We start from the raw sequence: 19552 nt of genomic DNA, 5'->3' as shown, positions 1-19552 counted from the left end.
AATGTCCCAGCAGTGAGCTGAGCTGTAAGGTGCCTCAAGTGTGAAGTGTGCAGCTCTCAAGGTTCTGTGATTGCTGGCACAACCAGCAAGGTAATTGAGATAGGCCACACAACACCCCACTTCCCCGACCGTTCAGGAATTGCCTTTGGCATGTGAATGCTGCGTGGACCCATAGTGGGGCTAACCCCTACTATGACCCCCTACCCAGTAATACATCATATCCCATATACCTTGTCCACACATAACGAGATGAGACAGAAACCTTTTTCTGAACTTTAAAAAAACATATTACATTTTATTGGAAACACATGGTCGCTTTTTTAGAGTCATCCTATCGGGCGATTCCAGCCCTGCTCAGGCCATAAGTATGCCTGGCCCAAAAACATCATCTTTTCCCAGGTGACTCTGCCAGTCTCGTATTACATAGTCCAATTTCCAAACCGGTGAGCTTTTCTCACTTCCATTTCCGCTGTTGCGATTACGGCCCGCCCTGGTATCCGACTGCCAGTTCAGTCACTTCCATATTGTCAATGGTGCAAACAAGGCCACTGCATCAGTTGAGGAGTCCCAACCGTCCCTAGTGGTATGAGTGCCCTTCTCCCCCATCCTGGCTGTTGCAGCTAGTGGTTATAGCTTGCGGAAAGACTGCAGAGTGCCTCCTTCTCTAGGACCGCCCTTGTAACTCTGACTGTAACAGAAAAAAGAATTAGAAACTTTGCTACAATCATCTATGAGAAATTAGACCTTGTTAACAACCGTCAAACATCATCAAAATCTGCACAAATTTGAAGAACAAAATGGCATTGTCTTTAATCGTGGCTAAACTTAGTCTTTTACCCCCATTTCTGGAACTACAGCCTGGGTGGGAGGGTGGCTGCTGCTGCCTGGGCTGGAAGAGAGACCTAGCCCTCTCAGCGCAGGCTATTTAAGTGCCTCCCAGGCCAGGCCGTTTATAGCCGGACCATAGGGGGGGGAGGCGAGACCACGCAGGGGTGGCCAGAGGGGCAGCCAGCTGCCTCTCTAGCGCCCCCTGCATGGGCTGGTGCATCTGCTTAGTGGGGGTCACCTGTATTATGGCTCCCTACCCAGTAATACATCATATCCCATATACTTTGTCCACACAAAATGAGATGAGACGGAGACATTTTCTGAACTTTTGAAAAACATATTACATGTTGTTGGAAAACACATGGTCGCTTTCTTAGAGTCATCCTATGGTGGGGTCCCAGCCCTGCTCAGGCCATAAGTATGCCTGGCCCAAAAACAACATCCTTACCCGGGTGGCTCTGCCAATTCCATATTACATAGTCCAATTTCCAAACCAGTGAGCCTTTCTCACTTCCATTTCCGCTCTTGATAGAACGGCCCACCCTGGTATCTGACTGCCCATTCAGTCACTCACATTTAATAAATGGCGCGAACAAGGCCAATGTATCAGTTGTTGAGGAGTCCCAACCGTCCCTAGTGGTATCAGTGCCCGTCTCCCCAATCCTGGCTGATGCAGCCAGTGGTTATAACTCGCGGAAAGACAGCAGCGTGTCTCCTTCTCTAGGACCACCCTTGAAACTCTGACACACTTTGGGGGTGCCCCCCTACAACCCACAATGTCCCCACAAACCTCAGTTACATCTCTCATACCAACCATCACACTATGTACATCCTGCCTTTGATGTCACTCCCCACAGCAATAAGTTGAAGGTATTCGTACCGGCATCGGACAGATGAACCCCATCTTTAGCAAAGTTTGCCGGGTCTCTATCGCACATCAGGTGCCTGGAAAAAGACAGCCCCTTCCTGCTTCATAAGCGTTCCATATTTGTATCGACCCGTCTCCTAGACCTTTCCATTGCTGCTGCTGTCTGGGCTGGAAGAGAGCCCTGGCCCTCTCAGCCCAGGCTATTTAACTGCCTCCCCAGGCCAGGCCGTTTCCTGCCGTGCCATAGGGGGAGCACGCACTTACCCCTCCTCGTTGTGGGAGGAGGGGCGACCCGCTATAATAGTGATCATAAAAGGTGCCTTCGCCTGGGGTGTCGAGCGCAAACCCCAGAAACCTCCTGCTACAAATAATGCAATTTAAAACAGAAAAATATATATGTGCAGTATGAGAAAACGCAAACACAATGGGTAGGTTGTTAACCCTTTCAGATATTTGTTATTATGTAACCTAAAACAGTGTGCTCCTCGCAGAGAATACACCAGACACTTGAAAAACCTTGCCATTCTCCATGTAATATCTGTAAGTTGAACAGGCAATCTGGGGGCTCAAATACGTTTAAAGGGATGACTCTAACAGTAAAGACATATATGACAACAACACTCTTTCCTTAAAGTTCTTCTTATCTCTCTCTTCTACCTTCTCCGATTTCACCAGATTCAAATGTATAAATATACAGCTATCTGCTACTACTAACAGTTCCAGATCCTTTTAACATTTGCCTCCTCTCATGATGCAGGGAATATCCTCCTTTTTTCTCTATTATTCTCAGTCTCCAAGATAAAAGAAATGCACAGTCAACATACTGGCCTGTGCATTTGCAACATGTGCGGGTCCAAACAACAAAAAAGCATAGCCTCCAAACTAAACAAAAAAAATCTGTTTACGGACTTACATTCGCACCTCCTCTTATATTATGGAGGTTTCCTTCACTTTTGCCCACCGTTCACTGCAGTGTGTCCTAAACCAGCTCTCACTCTGGGCCAACCCAGAAGGCCTTTGCCTCTGATGTAAGAGTTTGATATTGGGTACTATAAAACAGCAGCATCTGGAGCTGGTGCAGTGCTTCTTCAACGTATCTTGTCATCTCGACTGGTTACCCAGGCTCTCCCTTGGATAAGTTCTTGACCTCTGGGAAACAACTTGTGAGAAGGTTTGGCAGGCGGATCCTCTAATGATATAGTACTCTCCCTTCTTGGCTGGCTGCACACTGACGGACATATGGGCTATCTTCTGAATCGGTATCTGGTTGTAACAGTGAAACTAAGGTGGGTTTGATAGAGAGCATCTGTGGGGAAGCAGAATGCACCACAGCACTTCTCTCATGTCTGACAACTGCTGGGTTACAGACAAACTCTTCAGTCCCAGCCCCAAGGGTGTGTGGGCGAGGTTGTGGCTGGGTAGGGAGAATGTAGTGAATAATTCTGTCCAGCATTTACGAACCTTCAACAACCATGTGATTTATTCTGTTGTCTTTCTCCACTCACACAAGTCACCCTGCCGGGCACTACTCTGACCTTGCACACACTCTATTGTTGCTTCACAATATTAGTGAGTATACATAGCATTCTTTGCTTCAGGTTTGCTTAAGATGTTGAAGTTGCTTCACCACTTATATCAACCAATAACGGTTTGCAATTGTGTACAAGCAAGAAGGCGTAGCTTTGGTTTTTGGGTAGTTGTCATTGTCTCTCCTGGGTGCTGACTTTTGGTCTGTGTGGTACACTCGGATTTGAGTGCTATCTCTGCAGTTAGATTAGAAATAAAAGTGCATGAATGAGTTTCCTCAGACATTAAGCACTTTGCGGACCCATCAAGGACGGATACACCGGCACAGCATTCTCATATAAATTAATTTTAGCAATATATGGGTCATTCATGGACATCCTCCCAACCATGAAAAGCCAGCTTTTTCCTGCCTAAACCCCTGGTATAGATCACTTGTATGAAGTGATGAATGAGCAGCACCAATAGTTGCATATCTCAGGAGAGGAGTGACAGGTTCCTGTATTTACTTTTTTCACGGCACATCACAAAGGTGCTGCAATCTGTAAAATATGAATCAACAATTCACTATACTTTTATTTTCTGTTCTTTACTCACATTACATAATGGGTGTAAATAGGGCAACCCACACAGGCTGCATTCTACTGTATGGACTCTGTTGTCTCTCCCACACTCTGTAACTCCTCATCCAATAAAGTTACAATTGAGCCAATTTGCTGTGACCCTAACATGGGCTGCCTAGATGCCATTGTGGGTTTGTCTCTTCTTGATGTCGCTCGGTTCCGCTTCAAGGAGGTCACTGATTCAGAAGTATTAACTATTCTTAAAAGCTTAAAACGCTGTAGGTGCAAAGGGGATGTCTGTCCTGCCACTATCATCAAGGTCCTTGCACCATTCATCACCACGTTCATAAATGCCTACTTCACTGCAGGAGTAGTCCCCTCCAGCCTCAAGGAAGCTTGGGTACTTCCCCTTTTAAAAATAAACCTTCCTAGATCCTACAGTTCCAAATAACTACAGGCCCATCACAACAGCCCGCTCATATTGAAGATCCTAAACTTAGCTGCCTACCTGCAAGTTCAGAACTTCCTAGAATCCAGCCATACTGGGCATGCACCAATCTGGATTCTGCCCTGACCATGGTACTGAATCCACGCTGCTGGACTTAAAAAAAACAGTTGGACGAGATCAGGGACATGGGTAAGCCTGCCTCGCTTTTGACCTGGTGGATCACAAAATCATATGTCACCACCTCATACCTTGACCAACTTCTCTCTGGAAGCTACAACCTGGATTGCCACCTTATCTAGAAGGCAGAGTCATGAGTGTTATCAGAGAATGTGAGTGCTGTGCCAACCTCCATCCCCTGCAGGGTACCTCAAGGCTCATGCTTATGCCCCACACTATATAACATATTCACCAGACCACTTTACGACATCTTGGACTAATGACCTAGCTAATAGAAGTGAACTCTGAATAATTCCCCAATATTCAAGCAAATTCGTGGTCCCTCCCTGGGGTGACTGACAGATGAGTTATAATAGGAGACCACCACACGATGACAGGAGGCAGGGCTATCCTTTCTGTTCTCAAAGATAAAAAACAGATGGGCATTAACCCGAGGAGAAGGAAATGTTAACTGGTTTTATGGCAGGCTTGGTTCAACAAAGGCCAGAGGCCAGGCGTACACACAGATCTTGGGAACAAAAATAGGCCAGTTAACTGAAGGGAAAAATATGCATGTCAATAATGTTTACATAGGAGTGTATGGAGGAGCATACGTGGCCATTATCTTGGGAACCATAAGGAGCACATAAATCATTCAAATAGTTTTGAAAAGACCATGATTCAACTCTCATAAAAATGCAACCTTGAGAGCTAAAGTTATAAGCTGAAATGGGATGATAGCTTCCCAGAAAATGCCACAAAGCAGAGATTCGGGGAGATGATAGCTGTGATAGATGATAGTGTTGATAACTCATAATTTTTTAATAAATCACAGAGATCTTGCATTCAACCATGCAATCTTGTGCCGAAATGAGACACATTTCATTATGTCCGGCATAGTAAGACCATTTCGGACATATATATATTATGATGCTTATCTGTAAATTACTTTTTTATGCCATGTTATAGTTTTTAAGGTCATAACTGAAATGGTCATAATGCAATTTCAAAGGGGTGGGGTCCTAACTCTCAAGGGAAGATGCCTAATAGCTAAAAGGGACTAATCAGAGAAAAGAGGAGGACAGTAGATGTCCAATCCAGATCAAGAGCCAATAAGCTGGCACTTGATAATTTAGATAATTTGTGGAATGTTTAAAGATTTGTAATGTTAAGGTTAAAGGTATTTGTACCGCGCACCGTCACCACCAGAGTGGTTCCCAGGCACTCTGGCGGATCTGAAAAGGAGGGGTGAGGGGGCTAGTAGGGTGTAGTGGGAATAGGAGGGTGAGAGATGTGATGTCCTGTTGGCAGCTTCAGTTCGGTTTGCACTGTCCGCTGAGCTTTAGTGCGGTTCTCTGGTCGGTGCGAGTTCCCATGCACTGTTGATCCGGGATATGTGGTGTTTGTCTGTTGATGCAGTGTGGTGAAGTACGTGCAGATTGCTGTGCAGAGAATTGGTTGTGAGGGTTTCTGTATGAGAAGTGTATGGGGAAAGGTGAAGTTTTAGAGTTGGGTGAGCAGGTTTTTCTTACCTCCTTGTCTTTGCGTCTCTTTGCTCCACATCTATGATTGTCTTGTGTGTTTGGTATTGTAGTTTGTCCGCTGGGTTGGCCTGTATGATCTGGGTTCCTCTGTATTACTTTAGTGGGTTGTTTACCTGGCTGAAGCAGGCGTGTTCCCCCAGCCTGGGGTTGGTGATGTTTTGGTTCGAGGATTCTGGTCCCTTCCTGGCCATTCTCGCGTGGGGTTTCGATACCGTAGATTTCACTGAATTCAATTTCACCTACTCAGAAATCTTCGTTTTATTTTTCTTTGAATTGGTTAGGTAAGTGGGTAAATTTTAAAGCAATGGGAGTGGGGTAAGGGGATTGGATAAGGTAGGGGGAAGTGGGAGGGGCGGGGGGTCTCCCTCTGCAAATAAAAAAAGAATTTGAAGAAAACGCATTTCAAAGATTTCTCCTTTTAAGTGAAGTGGATTAGATGAAATCACAGACATCCATGGGATCCTAAACTACCTATGTTTCCTCTGTGGACTAGCGCTATGTGGACAATGCGCCCTTCCCCCGCCCTCCGGTTACGAAAGATTAAGTTAGGGATGATGGGTTCCCTTTCTGGGATTCTTGTTTCCCGCTGCGCATATGCTTCCTAGTCGTTTCCTTCTGGTTTTGGTGCATAGAGTCAAGTTTTGAGTAGTTTTCTTGTGTTTCAATGTTTTTGGTAGCTCATTCCAGGTTATTGGTGCCAGGTGAGAGAAAGATGATCCTCCAAATTTTCTTTTGTTGTCTAGTTTTGGTTCTTGGCAGATGTTGTTGCTTGATCTGAGTGGTCTGGCCGGGTGGTAGACGTTTATTTTCTCTTTTAGGAACTCTGCTCCTTGTCCGTGGGCTCATTGTGGGCTCTCTACAGCAATCCATGACCGCTGCGTCACTCCTCAAATCCCCACTTTGTTGGACTTGTGGCACAGCCTACTGAAGGAGGCACATGAACTACAAGAGGTTGTGGATAATCGCAACTGCTGGCGGTATTACTGAGGAAATAAATACCTCTACACATGCACACAGAATGAATAAGCCTGCATGTCTAAACAAAAGTTTATTCGACAGTCCTGACTTTTTAATCAGCAAATGCAGCACAAACTCAAGCATGCCCACCCCACTGCCACCTCCTAAAACTCCTATGCATGCCCTTGACTTCCCTCTTAAGGAATTAGTGAAGCACTGTAGTAACACGTATAATGAGATGCGTGAGCATGAAGACATTCTGAGTAAACAACACCTATTCCTGGAACGACTAGATGAAAGTGCTAAGGTTCTACCAAGCAAAACTAGAAATAAGAGATCCTGTTAGAACTTGATGCCACTCTTGGTCCCTATAGGACAGGTAGCGTTCTCTGCGCCAAAGACAACACGGTCCAGTTTTCCCCACGCAATACAAACAGAATCTTTTGCCAACCATAAGATGGTGTCCCTTATGCAAGCTACGTTACACTGCGAAGGGTGGGGCATCCTCATTTCTGGGAGAGAAAAGCCTCTGAACAATATATTAAGACAGATTTCTGAACTCTGACCTGGTGGGCAGAGGTTCAGAGGGCCAGCCTAGTTTCTTGGAACATGGTAACCTTCTGGACAAGCCAGACCAAACAAGGTAGCTTGGCGTTGGTCATGACTAGGTCTCAGGAGGGGAGACAGTGACTGAAAGACCTCAATGAGCACACAGAGTAAAGGACACTTACAAATCACTCCCAGTCAGGTATGTACATATATATGTATAAAAAGAAAATACAGATACATTTATTTCAAGGCCTTTGAGGTTCAACACACAAATCAAATCACAGTAATACTTTTAAGCCAACACAATCCTATCTAAATACATATATACAAGACCAATGGGGTCTAAAGGGTTAATGCGCAAAATGGGTCCGTACCTAAAAGGAGAAGGAAACGGGCAGTGCAAATAGTCTTTAGTCTCTTCTGCATCCAACACAACCCTAACTGAGAGGCAGTCTAATCCCTAAGAAGAGTGGACCCTAATGCTCAAATGTACTTGCAATGCTGACGCACGCAGTAATGCAAATGGGCAAAACGGGGTCCCTTCAAGGGTCTGTAGCAGCTCAGGAAGGTGGGTGAGGCGATGAAGAATAGGTTTATGTGAAAAAAGCAGAGTGTGACGCACCCTTCTAGACGGTCGCTCTCTCTCACGTACCTCTATAGAGGTTACTTATAGTTAGTGAAAAAAAAGGTCTGGGGTAAAGTGAGTGAGCCCGAACCGGAGTATATGCGGTTACCATGTCGCCCAGCCATGGTGACGAACTTTGCAGGTGTGCTGCTTTTGTGCCCCTCTTGCTCCTGAAGCCTGCTGCAGTGAAACTGATTTGATCCATCCACCAGGAGCGGAGAAACCGCCACTGTCCCATTTGGGAATCATCACTGTATATTTGCCGCTGAAAGCCGCAGAGCCGCCAAATTTCCGCACTTGAACCTACAACCGAAGTGGACTCGACTGCCGAAGTTTGGTCCGGAGTGAGCCAGGGGTTGGTGAGTAATTACAACCCTAACCGGGTGCCTCTAGCACCTTCATCCATTTTTATGCATAGGTTGCCCCTGCGGGCTCCTCTCCTTTCCACTGCTAGTGTGAACTAGTGAACTATTCCCAACTCATGGAATCTGCCCTCAAGTGGACGCCCTCCTCGAATAGTGTGAACCTATTCTTCATCGATAAAGAAAAAGCCAAAAAGGTGGGCACCACCTATTTTCCAAGAAATCACTCATAAAATCTCTAAAACCTTTGAAAAATTATAGTTTTTTTTATTTTTGAGGTGCAGACCACAAAAACGCCCAGAGACACCTGGGCTCGTAATAAATCTATGTGAAAAAAGCAGAGTGTGACACACCCTACTAGACGGTCGCTCTCTCTCACGTACCTGTATAGAGGTTACTTATAGTTAGTGAAAAAAATGTTTTTATATGCTTAAGCAAAATGAAAAAATAAAAGTAAATCCAAGTTCTGTGCTTTCTTAGCATGAAAGTAGTTATATCTTGAATTTGAAGCTGATATATGATCCAACTGCTTCTTAAGTTTATTATTGCCTGGAAGGTAGCAAACAAACCGGTTGATATAGTAATGAGAGAGTTAATCATTGCCACTGCATTTTGGAGAACATTATCTCCTTCGTCAGGGCTGTGCTCTCTATTTACAGTCAACAGATATATTGCCATAATATGTATATTTGAACATCAAAATGTTAAATCAAACATATGAATTTCCATTATGCAAATGTAATTTTCATTTTACATACCACAATCCAAATTGTCGATGCGCAAATAATTAAAAATGGAAGAAAAAGAAACAAGAAATAAATCAACATTACCAGTGGATATAACTAAGCTTATTATGCTTACAATCGTTGGTGCTCAAAGTATGTATATATTTAAATACCTTAATTCTGTATGCCACTCATGTGGAGTCCATAGAACTATACGGAGTTCAAATCAAAGGTTCCTAAAGTATAATATGCCTCTAATTAGAAATCATTGCACCAAACTTCCTTTAACCTAAATTCCAGATACACAAAATGTAACACTTACTTCAAAGTTGGCGTGCCTGTCGCACACGCTGTGCAATGGAGGTAATAAGGATTTTGTCTTTCACCTTTTAGGAATATACAAATGTGGCGTTACAGATGTGACAATTACAATATCCTTTGAGTGTATCTAAAGATACTGAGCCCCTCGCGTTGCAGAGCCTCCAGCTTACCTTCCTTCTCTCTCTCTCGAGTTCCTCCGTGCTGTGAAGAGCGCGCACACGTCTCTCCCACAGCTGATTTTATGTGTTACACCATGGTTGCAGCTGGAGACCCCTGAGTCAGACCCACCTGTGGGTGTTTCATGACTCAGCCATCTCGTGTCCCAGCTCCGCTCAGAGAGTGGGGGCCGGGACGTACTGAACAACATGGTGTAATTCCTAGGTGTGATTCCTAGGTCCCATCCTGTTATGCGTGAACTCCTAAACCCACGTTGTCTCGATTAATTATGCCTACCTACAAATATATGAAAGTGACTTGTTACAACACTAACATAGCACTGTGCCATGCAATCAAATGGCCGTGGTAATTACGCATCATGACTTAATAATCATTAGCATCCTTAAGATACAAAAAGATGTTAAAAAGGGGTTTCCCTGCAGTGCTCGATTCTCTACACAAATATGTGTCTCTTAATCAAAGTGTATAGCTATAGCGTTTATAAGGATACTTTTCGAACACGTATGGTAATAAGCTCTAGAAATGTCATTACACAATGGTATAGGTTCAGATCTAAATTATACACAAAAATCAAAGGATGTATGCATCATGGGATACTTCAAAAATGTTGAAGAAAACATAGGTATATTCACCCTTATTAATACAATAATGGTTCTTATGCATTCGTTGAATAACTCTATATTCCATTGTACCCCCTTTTTTGGGGGGGATTTTAAGGAGCGGGAATCTTATAATTACAGCACTTCAATACAAAGTACCATACAATATATATTCACATTGCATTAATGCCAAATGGGGAAAACATTTAGGGGCCGATTCATGGAACAAACGTGCGCCGAAAATCTTCGCGCAAGCAGGCGCAAGCAGGCGCAAGCAGGCGCAAGCGCAAAAAAACAGGCGCACGCGCACGCGTGCGATTCATGGAAGTCCCTGCGCGTGTTTACCTCGGGATGTGCGCCAAACCCGTGCATGGCGCACAAGTCACTGCAACATCCCGAAAGGTGTGCGCGACGCGCACAGTGAAAGCGCACAACCTCGGCGCATACACCAGAAAGTGGGCGGGACACGGGACGTAACGCGCGGAATGGGGAACAACACGCGAAAATAAGGGCGTAACTGGGGATGTACTGCAGGGAAGCAGACGGAACGCCCACACGCACTCAAACCACACGTATTCATGGAATCGAATAGGGCAAAGCCACGCACAGCCAAAGACACGCACAAGCTGAAACACGTCCGCCACACGAAGACAGGCGGTAGAGTCCCAGCGCATCACAAAAGTGGCAACATACAGCAATTGGGCCTGTGCGAGCGGGGCACGTGTATTGCGGGGGTGCACGGGAAGTAACACACGCGATCGAGCGGGGTACGTGTATTTCGGGGGTGCGCGAGAAGTTACACACGCAATCGAGCGGGGTACGTGTATTTCGGGGTGCGCGGGAAGTTACACACGCGATCGAGCGGGGTACGTGTACATCGGGGTGTGCCGGAAGTTACACACGCGATTGAGCGGGGTACGTGTATTTCGGGGGCGCGCGGGAAGTTACAAACGCGATTGAGCGGGGTACGTGTATTTCAGGGGCGCGCGGGAAGTTACACACACGATTGAGCGGGGTACATGTATTTAGGGGGTGCGCGGGAAGTTACACACGCGATTGAGCGGGGTACGTGTATTTCGGGGGTGCGCGGGAAGTTAAACACGCGATTGAGCGGGGTACGTGTATTTCGGGGGTGCGCGGGAAGTTACACACGCGATTGAGCGGGGTACGTGTTTTTTGGGGGTGCGCGGGAAGTTACACACGCAATCACATCAGGGTACGTGTATTTCGGGGGTGCGCGGGTAGTTACACACGCGATCTCATCAGGGTACGTGTATTTCGGGGGTTTGCGGGAAGTTACACACGTGATCTCATCAGGGTACGTGTATTTCAGGGTGCGGGGAAAGTATCACACGCAACATCAGCAGGGTACGTGTATTCCAGGGGTGCGCGGGAAGTTCCACACGCAATTCCATCAGGGTACGTGTATTACAGGCGTGCGCGGGAAGTTCCACACGCAATCTCATCAGGGTACGTGTATTACAGGGGTGCGCGGGGAGCACCACACGTGAATTGCACGTGTGGGTCCTCCCAGGTGTTCCCTCTACACCCTCCACGGCCCCTGCAGGTGGCTCACACCACAGGGGCCTACCCTGCACATGTCCTGCAGGCACCCCATCCACCATGGCCATGCCCCCCAGCCAACCCACATGTCACCTTGCACTACTGCCCACCAACGCATGTCCCCCTGCACCCCCAGCCACCAGGGGCACCCTCCACCAGGCCCCCACCCATGTTCCCCACCCCCCCACACCCCAGCACTGTGGGGCACCTGCCAGCAGGCCTCCACCCATGTCCAACTCATGTTCCCCACCACCCCCACCCCCCAGCACTGTGGGGCACCTGCCAGCAGGTCCCCACCCATGTCCAACTCATGTTCCCCACCACCCCCACCCCCCAGCACTGTGGGGCACCTGCCAGCAGGCCCCCACCCATGTCTCCCAGCACCGCCACCCCCAGCAGTGCAGGGGCACCCACCACCAGGCCCCCACCCATGTCTCCCAGCACCCCCACCCCCCAGCCACCAGGGGCAGCCTCCACCAGGCCCCCACCCATGTCTCCCAGCACCCCCACCCCCCAGCCACCAGGGGCACCCACCACCAGGCCCCCACCCATGTCTCCCAGCACCCCCACCCCCCAGCCACCAGGGGCAGCCTCCACCAGGCCCCCACCCATGTCTCCCACCACCCCCACCCCCCAGCAGTGCAGGGGCAGCCTCCACCAGGCCCCCACCAATGTCTCCCAGCACCCCCACCCCCCAGCCACCAGGGGCAGCATCCACCAGGCCCCCACCCATGTCTCCCACCACCCCCACCCCCCAGCAGTGCAAGGGCAGCCTCCACCAGGCCCCCACCCATGTCTCCCAGCACCCACAGCCCCCAGCCACCAGGGGCAGCCTCCACCAGGCCCCCACCCATGTCTCCCACCACCCCCACCCCCCAGCACTGTGGGGCACCTGCCAGCAGGCCCACACCCATGTCCAACTCATGTTCCCCACCACCCCCACCCCCCAGCACTGTGGGGCACCTGCCAGCAGGCCCCCACCCATGTCTCCCAGCACCCCCACCCCCCAGCCACCTGGGGCAGCCTCCACCAGGCCCCCACCCATGTCTCCCAGCATCCCCACCCCCCAGCCACCAGGGGCACCCACCACCAGGCCCCCACCCATGTCTCCCAGCACCCCCACCCCCCAGCCACCAGGGGCAGCCTCCACCAGGCCCCCACCCATGTCTCTCACGACCCCCCACCCCCAGTAGTGCAGGGGCAGCCTCCACCAGGCCCCCACCCATGTCTCCCAGCACCTCCACCCCCCAGCCACCAGGGGCAGCCTCCACCAGGCCCCCACCCATGTCTCCCACCACCCCCAGCAGTGCAGGGGCAGCCTCCACCAGGCCCCCACCCATGTCTCCCAGCACCCCCACCCCCCAGCCACCAGGAGCAGCCTCCACCAGGCCCCCACCCATGTCTCCCACCCCCCACCCCCCCAGCAGTGTAGGGGCAGCCTCCACCAGGCCCCCACCCATGTCTCCCAGCACCCCCACCCCCCAGCCACCAGGGGCAGCCTCCACCAGGCCCCCACCCATGTCTCCCACCAACCCCAGCCCCCCAGCAGTGCAGGGGCAGCCTCCACCAGGCCCCCACCCATGTCTCCCAGCACCCCCACCCCCCAGCCACCAGGGGCAGCCTCCACCATGCCCCCACCCATGTCTCCCACCACCCCCACCCCCCAGCACTGTGGGGCACCTGCCAGCAGGCCCCCACCCATGTCCAACTCATGTTCCCCACCACCCCCACCCCCCAGCACTGTGGGGCACCTGCCAGCAGGCCCCCACCCATGTCTCTAAGCACCCCCACCCCCCAGCAGTGCAGGGGCACCCACCACCAGGCCCCCACCCATGTCTCCCAGCACCCCCACCCCCAGCCACCAGGGGCAGCCTCCACCAGGCCCCCACCCATGTCTCCCAGCACCCCCACCCCCCAGCCACCAGGGGCACCCACCACCAGGCCCCCACCCATGTCTCCCAGCACCCCCACCCCCCAGCCACCAGGGGCAGCCTCCACCAGGCCCCCACCCATGTCTCCCACCACCCCCACCCCCCAGCAGTGCAGGGGCAGCCTCCACCAGGCCCCCACCCATGTCTCCCAGCACCCCCACCCCCCAGCCACCAGGGGCAGCCTCCACCAGGCCCCCACCCATGTCTCCCACCACCCCCACCTCCCCAGCCACCAGGAGCAGCCTCCACCAGGCCCCCACCCATGTCTCCCAGCACCCCCAGCCCCCAGCCACCAGGGGCAGCCTCCACCAGGCCCCCACCCATGTCTCCCACCACCCCCACCCCCCAGCACTGTGGGGCACCTGCCAGCAGGCCCCCACCCATGTCCAACTCATGTTCCCCACAACCCCCACCCCCCAGCACTGTGGGGCACCTGCCAGCAGGCCCCCACCCATGTCTCCCAGCACCCCCACCCCCCAGCAGTGCAGGGGCACCCACCACCAGGCCCCCACCCATGTCTCCCAGCACCCCCACCCCCCAGCCACCAGGGGCAGCCTCCACCAGGCCCCCGCCCATGTCTCCCAGCACCCCCACCCCCCAGCCAAGAGGGGCACCCACCACCAGGCCCCCACCCATGTCTCCCAGCACCCCCACCCCCCCAGCCACCAGGGGCAGCCTCCACCAGGCCCCCACCCATGTCTCCCACCACCCCCACCCCCCAGCAGTGCAGGGGCAGCCTCCACCAGGCCCCCACCCATGTCTCCCAGCACCCCCACCCCCCAGCCAGCAGGGGCAGACTCCACCAGGCCCCCACCCATGTCTCCCACCACCCCACCCCCCCAGCAGTGCAGGGGCAGCCTCCACCAGGCCCCCACCCATGTCTCCCAGCACCCCCACCCCCCCAGCCACCAGGGGCAGCCTCCACCAGGCCCCCACCCATGTCTCCCAGCACCCCAACCCCCCAGCCACCAGGGGCAGCCTCCACCAGGCCCCCGCCCATGTCTCCCAGCACCCCCACCCCCCAGCCAAGAGGGGCACCCACCACCAGGCCCCCACCCATGTCTCCCAGTACCCCCACCCCCCCAGCCACCAGGGGCAGCCTCCACCAGGCCCCCACCCATGTCTCCCACCACCCCCACCCCCCAGCAGTGCAGGGGCAGCCTCCACCAGGCCCCCACCCATGTCTCCCAGCACCCCCACCCCCCAGCCACCAGGGGCAGCCTCCACCAGGCCCCCACCCATGTCTCCCAGCACCCCAACCCCCCAGCCACCAGGGGCAGCCTCCACCAGGCCCCCACCCATGTCTCGCACCACCCCCACCCCCCAGCACTGTGGGGCACCTGCCAGCAGGCCCCCACCCATGTCCAACTCATGTTCCCCACCACCCCACCCCCCAGCACTGTGGGGCACCTGCCAGCAGGCCCCCACCCATGTCTCCCAGCACCCCCACCCCCCAGCAGTGCAGGGGCACCCACCACCAGGCCCCCACCCATGTCTCCCAGCACCCCCACCCCCTAGCCACCAGGGGCAGCCTCCACCAGGCCCCCACCCATGTCTCCCAGCACCCCCACCCCCCAGCCAACATGGGCACCCACCACCAGGCCCCCACCCATGTCTCCCAGCACCCCCACCCCCCAGCAGTGCAGGGGCAGCCTCCACCAGGCCCCCACCCATGTCTCCCAGCACCCCCACCCCCCAGCCACCAGGGGCAGCCTCCACCAGGCCCCCACCCATGTCTCCCACCACCCCCACCCCCCAGCAGTGCAGGGGCAGCCTCCTCCAGGCCCCCACCCATGTCTCCCAGCACCCCCACCCCCCAGCCACCAGGGGCAGCCTCCACCAGGCCCCCACCCATGTTCCCCACCACCCCCACCCCCCAGCACTGTGGGGCACCTGCCAGCAGGCCCCCACCCATGTCTCCCAGCACCCCCACCCCCCAGCAGTGCAGGGGCACCCACCACCAGGCCCCCACCCATGTCTCCCAGCACCCCCTCCCCCCAGCCACCAGGGGCAGCCTCCACCAGGCCCCCACCCATGTCTCCCAGCACCCCCAGCCACCAGGGGCACCCACCACCAGGGCCCCACCCATGTCTCCCTGCACCCCCACCCCCAACCACCAGGGGCAGCCTCCACCAGGCCCCCACCCATGTCTCCCACCACCCCCACCCCCCAGTACTGTGGGGCACCTGCCAGCAGGCCCCCACCCATGTCCAACTCATGTTCCCCACAACCCCCACCCCCCAGCACTGTGGGGCACCTGCCAGCAGGCCCCCACCCATGTCTCCCAGCACCCCCACCCCCCAGCAGTGCAGGGGCACCCACCACCAGGCCCCCACCCATGTCTCCCAGCACCCCCACCCCCCAGCCACCAGGGGCAGCCTCCACCAGGCCCCCGCCAATGTCTCCCAGCACCCCCACCACCCAGCCAAGAGGGGCACCCACCACCAGGCCCCCACCCATGTCTCCCAGCACCCCCACCCCCCCAGCCACCAGGGGCAGCCTCCACCAGGCCCCCAACCATGTCTCCCACCACCCCCACCCCCCAGCAGTGCAGGGGCAGCCTCCACCAGGCCCACACCCATGTCTCCCAGCACCCCCACCCCCCAGCCACCAGGGGCAGACTCCACCAGGCCCCCACCCATGTCTCCCACCACCCCACCCCCCCAGCAGTGCAGGGGCAGCCTCCACCAGGCCCTCACCCATGTCTCCCAGCACCCCAACCCCCCAGCCACCAGGGGCAGCCTCCACCAGGCCCCCACCCATGTATCGCACCACCCCCACCCCCCAGCACTGTGGGGCACCTGCCAGCAGGCCCCCACCCATGTCCAACTCATGTTCCCCACCACCCCACCCCCCAGCACTGTGGGGCACCTGCCAGCAGGCCCCCACCCATGTCTCCCAGCACCCCCACCCCCCAGCAGTGCAGGGGCACCCACCACCAGGCCCCCACCCATGTCTCCCAGCACCCCCACCCCCTAGCCACCAGGGGCAGCCTCCACCAGGCCCCCACCCATGTCTCCCAGCACCCCCACCCCCAGCCAACATGGGCACCCACCACCAGGCCCCCACCCATGTCTCCCAGCACCCCCACCCCCCAGTCACCAGGGGCAGCCTCCACCAGGCCCCCACCCATGTCTCCCACCACCCCCACCCCCCAGCAGTGCAGGGGCAGCCTCCACCAGGCCCCCACCCATGTCTCCCAGCACCCCCACCCCCCAGCCACCAGGGGCAGCCTCCACCAGGCCCCCACCCATGTCTCCCACCACCCCCACCCCCCAGCAGTGCAGGGGCAGCCTCCTCCAGGCCCCCACCCATGTCTCCCAGCACCCCCACCCCCCAGCCACCAGGGGCAGCCTCCACCAGGCCCCCACCCATGTCTCCCACCACCCCCACCCCCAGCACTGTGGGGCACCTGCCAGCAGGCCCCCACCCATGTCCAACTCATGTTCCCCACCACCCCCACCCCCCAGCACTGTGGGGCACCTGCCAGCAGGCCCCCACCCATGTCTCCCAGCACCCCCACCCCCCAGCAGTGCAGGGGCACCCACCACCAGGCCCCCACCCATGTCTCCCAGCACCCCCTCCCCCCAGCCACCAGGGGCAGCCTCCACCAGGCCCCCACCCATGTCTCCCAGCACCCCCAGCCACCAGGGGCACCCACCACCAGGGCCCCACCCATGTCTCCCAGCACCCCCACCCCCAACCACCAGGGGCAGCCTCCACCAGGCCCCCACCCATGTCTCCCACCACCCCCACCCCCAGCAGTGCAGGGGCAGCCTCCACCAGGCCCCCACCCATGTCTCCCAGCACCCCCACCCCCCAGCCACCAGGAGCAGCCTCCACCAGGCCCCCACCCATGTCTCCCACCACCCCCAGCCCCCCAGCAGTGCAGGGGCAGCCTCCACCAGGCCCCCACCCATGTCTCCCAGCACCCCCACCCCCCAGCCACCAGGGGCAGCCTCCACCAGGCCCCCACCCATGTCTCCCACCACCCCCTCCCCCAGCACTGTGGGGCACCTGCCAGCAGGCCCCCACCCATGTCCAACTCATGTTCCCCACCACCCCCACCCAGCACTGTGGGGCACCTGCCAGCAGGCCTCCACCCATGTCTCCCAGCACCCCCACCCCCCAGCAGTGCAGGGGCACCCACCACCAGGCCCCCACCCATGTCTCCCAGCACCCCCACCCCCCAGCCACCAGGGGCAGCCTCCACAAGGCCCCCACCCATGTCTCCCACCACCCCCACCCCCCAGCAGTGCAGGGGCAGCCTCCACCAGGCCCCCACCCATGTCTCCCAGCACCCCCACCCCCCAGCCACCAGGGGCAGCCTCCACCAGGCCCCCACCCATGTCTCCCACCACCACCACCCCCCCAGCAGTGCAGGGGCAGCCTCCTCCAGGCCCCCACCCATGTCTCCCAGCACCCCCACCCCCCAGCCACCAGGGGCAGCCTCCACCAGGCCCCCACCCATGTCTCCCACCACCCCCACCCCCAGCACTGTGGGGCACCTGCCAGCAGGCCCCCACCCATGTCCAACTCATGTTCCCCACCACCCCCACCCCCCAGCACTGTGGGGCACCTGCCAGCAGGCCCCCACCCATGTCTCCCAGCACCCCCACCCCCCAGCAGTGCAGGGGCACCCACCACCAGGCCCCCACCCATGTCTCCCAGCACCCCCTCCCCCCAGCCACCAGGGGCAGCCTCCACCAGGCCCCCACCCATGTCTCCCAGCACCCCCAGCCACCAGGGGCACCCACCACCAGGGCCCCACCCATGTCTCCCAGCACCCCCACCCCCAACCACCAGGGGCAGCCTCCACCAGGCCCCCACCCATGTCTCCCACCACCCCCACCCCCAGCAGTGCAGGGGCAGCCTCCACCAGGCCCCCACCCATGTCTCCCAGCACCCCCACCCCCCAGCCACCAGGGGCAGCCTCCACCAGGCCCCCACCCATGTCTCCCACCACCCCCAGCCCCCCAGCAGTGCAGGGGCAGCCTCCACCAGGCCCCCACCCATGTCTCCCAGCACCCCCACCCCCCAGCCACCAGGGGCAGCCTCCACCAGGCCCCCACCCATGTCTCCCACCACCCCCTCCCCCCAGCACTGTGGGGCACCTGCCAGCAGGCCCCCACCCATGTCCAACTCATGTTCCCCACCACCCCCACCCAGCACTGTGGGGCACCTGCCAGCAGGCCTCCACCCATGTCTCCCAGCACCCCCACCCCCCAGCAGTGCAGGGGCACCCACCACCAGGCCCCCACCCATGTCTCCCAGCACCCCCACCCCCCAGCCACCAGGGGCAGCCTCCACAAGGCCCCCACCCATGTCTCCCAGCACCCCCACCCCCCAGCCACCAGGGGCACCCACCACCAGGCCCCCACCCATGTCTCCAAGCACCCCCAGCCACCAGGGGCAGCCTCCACTAGGCCCCCACCCATGTCTCTCAGCACCCCCACCCCCCAGCCACCAGGGGCACCCACCACCAGGCCCCCACCCATGTCTCCCAGCACCCCCACCCCCCAGCAGTGCAGGGGCACCCACCACCAGGCCCCCACCCATGTCTCCCAGCACCCCCACCCCCCAGCCACCAGGGGCAGCCTCCACAAGGCCCCCACCCATGTCTCCCAGCACCCCCACCCCCCAGCCACCAGGGGCACCCACCACCAGGCCCCCACCCATGTCTCCAAGCACCCCCAGCCACCAGGGGCAGCCTCCACTAGGCCCCCACCCATGTCTCCCACCACCCCCACCCCCCAGCACTGTGGGGCACCTGCCAGCAGGCCCCCACCCATGTCCAACTCATGTTCCCCAC

At 56.5% G+C, this 19552-nt stretch overlaps 1 long non-coding RNA gene across 1 annotated transcript; it reads right to left on the bottom strand.

The window, feature by feature from the left end:
• Positions 1–294: 294 nt before the first annotated feature.
• Positions 295–9697, bottom strand: LOC138581954 (uncharacterized). Its single transcript, XR_011304902.1, has 3 exons — positions 9641–9697; positions 9472–9535; positions 295–688 (listed from the first exon to the last, which is right to left on the bottom strand). It is a non-coding gene; the product is annotated as an uncharacterized lncRNA (long non-coding RNA).
• Positions 9698–19552: the final 9855 nt, after the last annotated feature.

Source organism: Ambystoma mexicanum, chromosome 3q (assembly GCF_040938575.1).
Source record: "Ambystoma mexicanum isolate Mex_15411 chromosome 3q, UKY_AmexF1_1, whole genome shotgun sequence".
NCBI classification, from domain to species: Eukaryota; Metazoa; Chordata; class Amphibia; order Caudata; family Ambystomatidae; genus Ambystoma; species Ambystoma mexicanum.
This window is presented reverse-complemented; position numbering and strand designations above follow the sequence as displayed.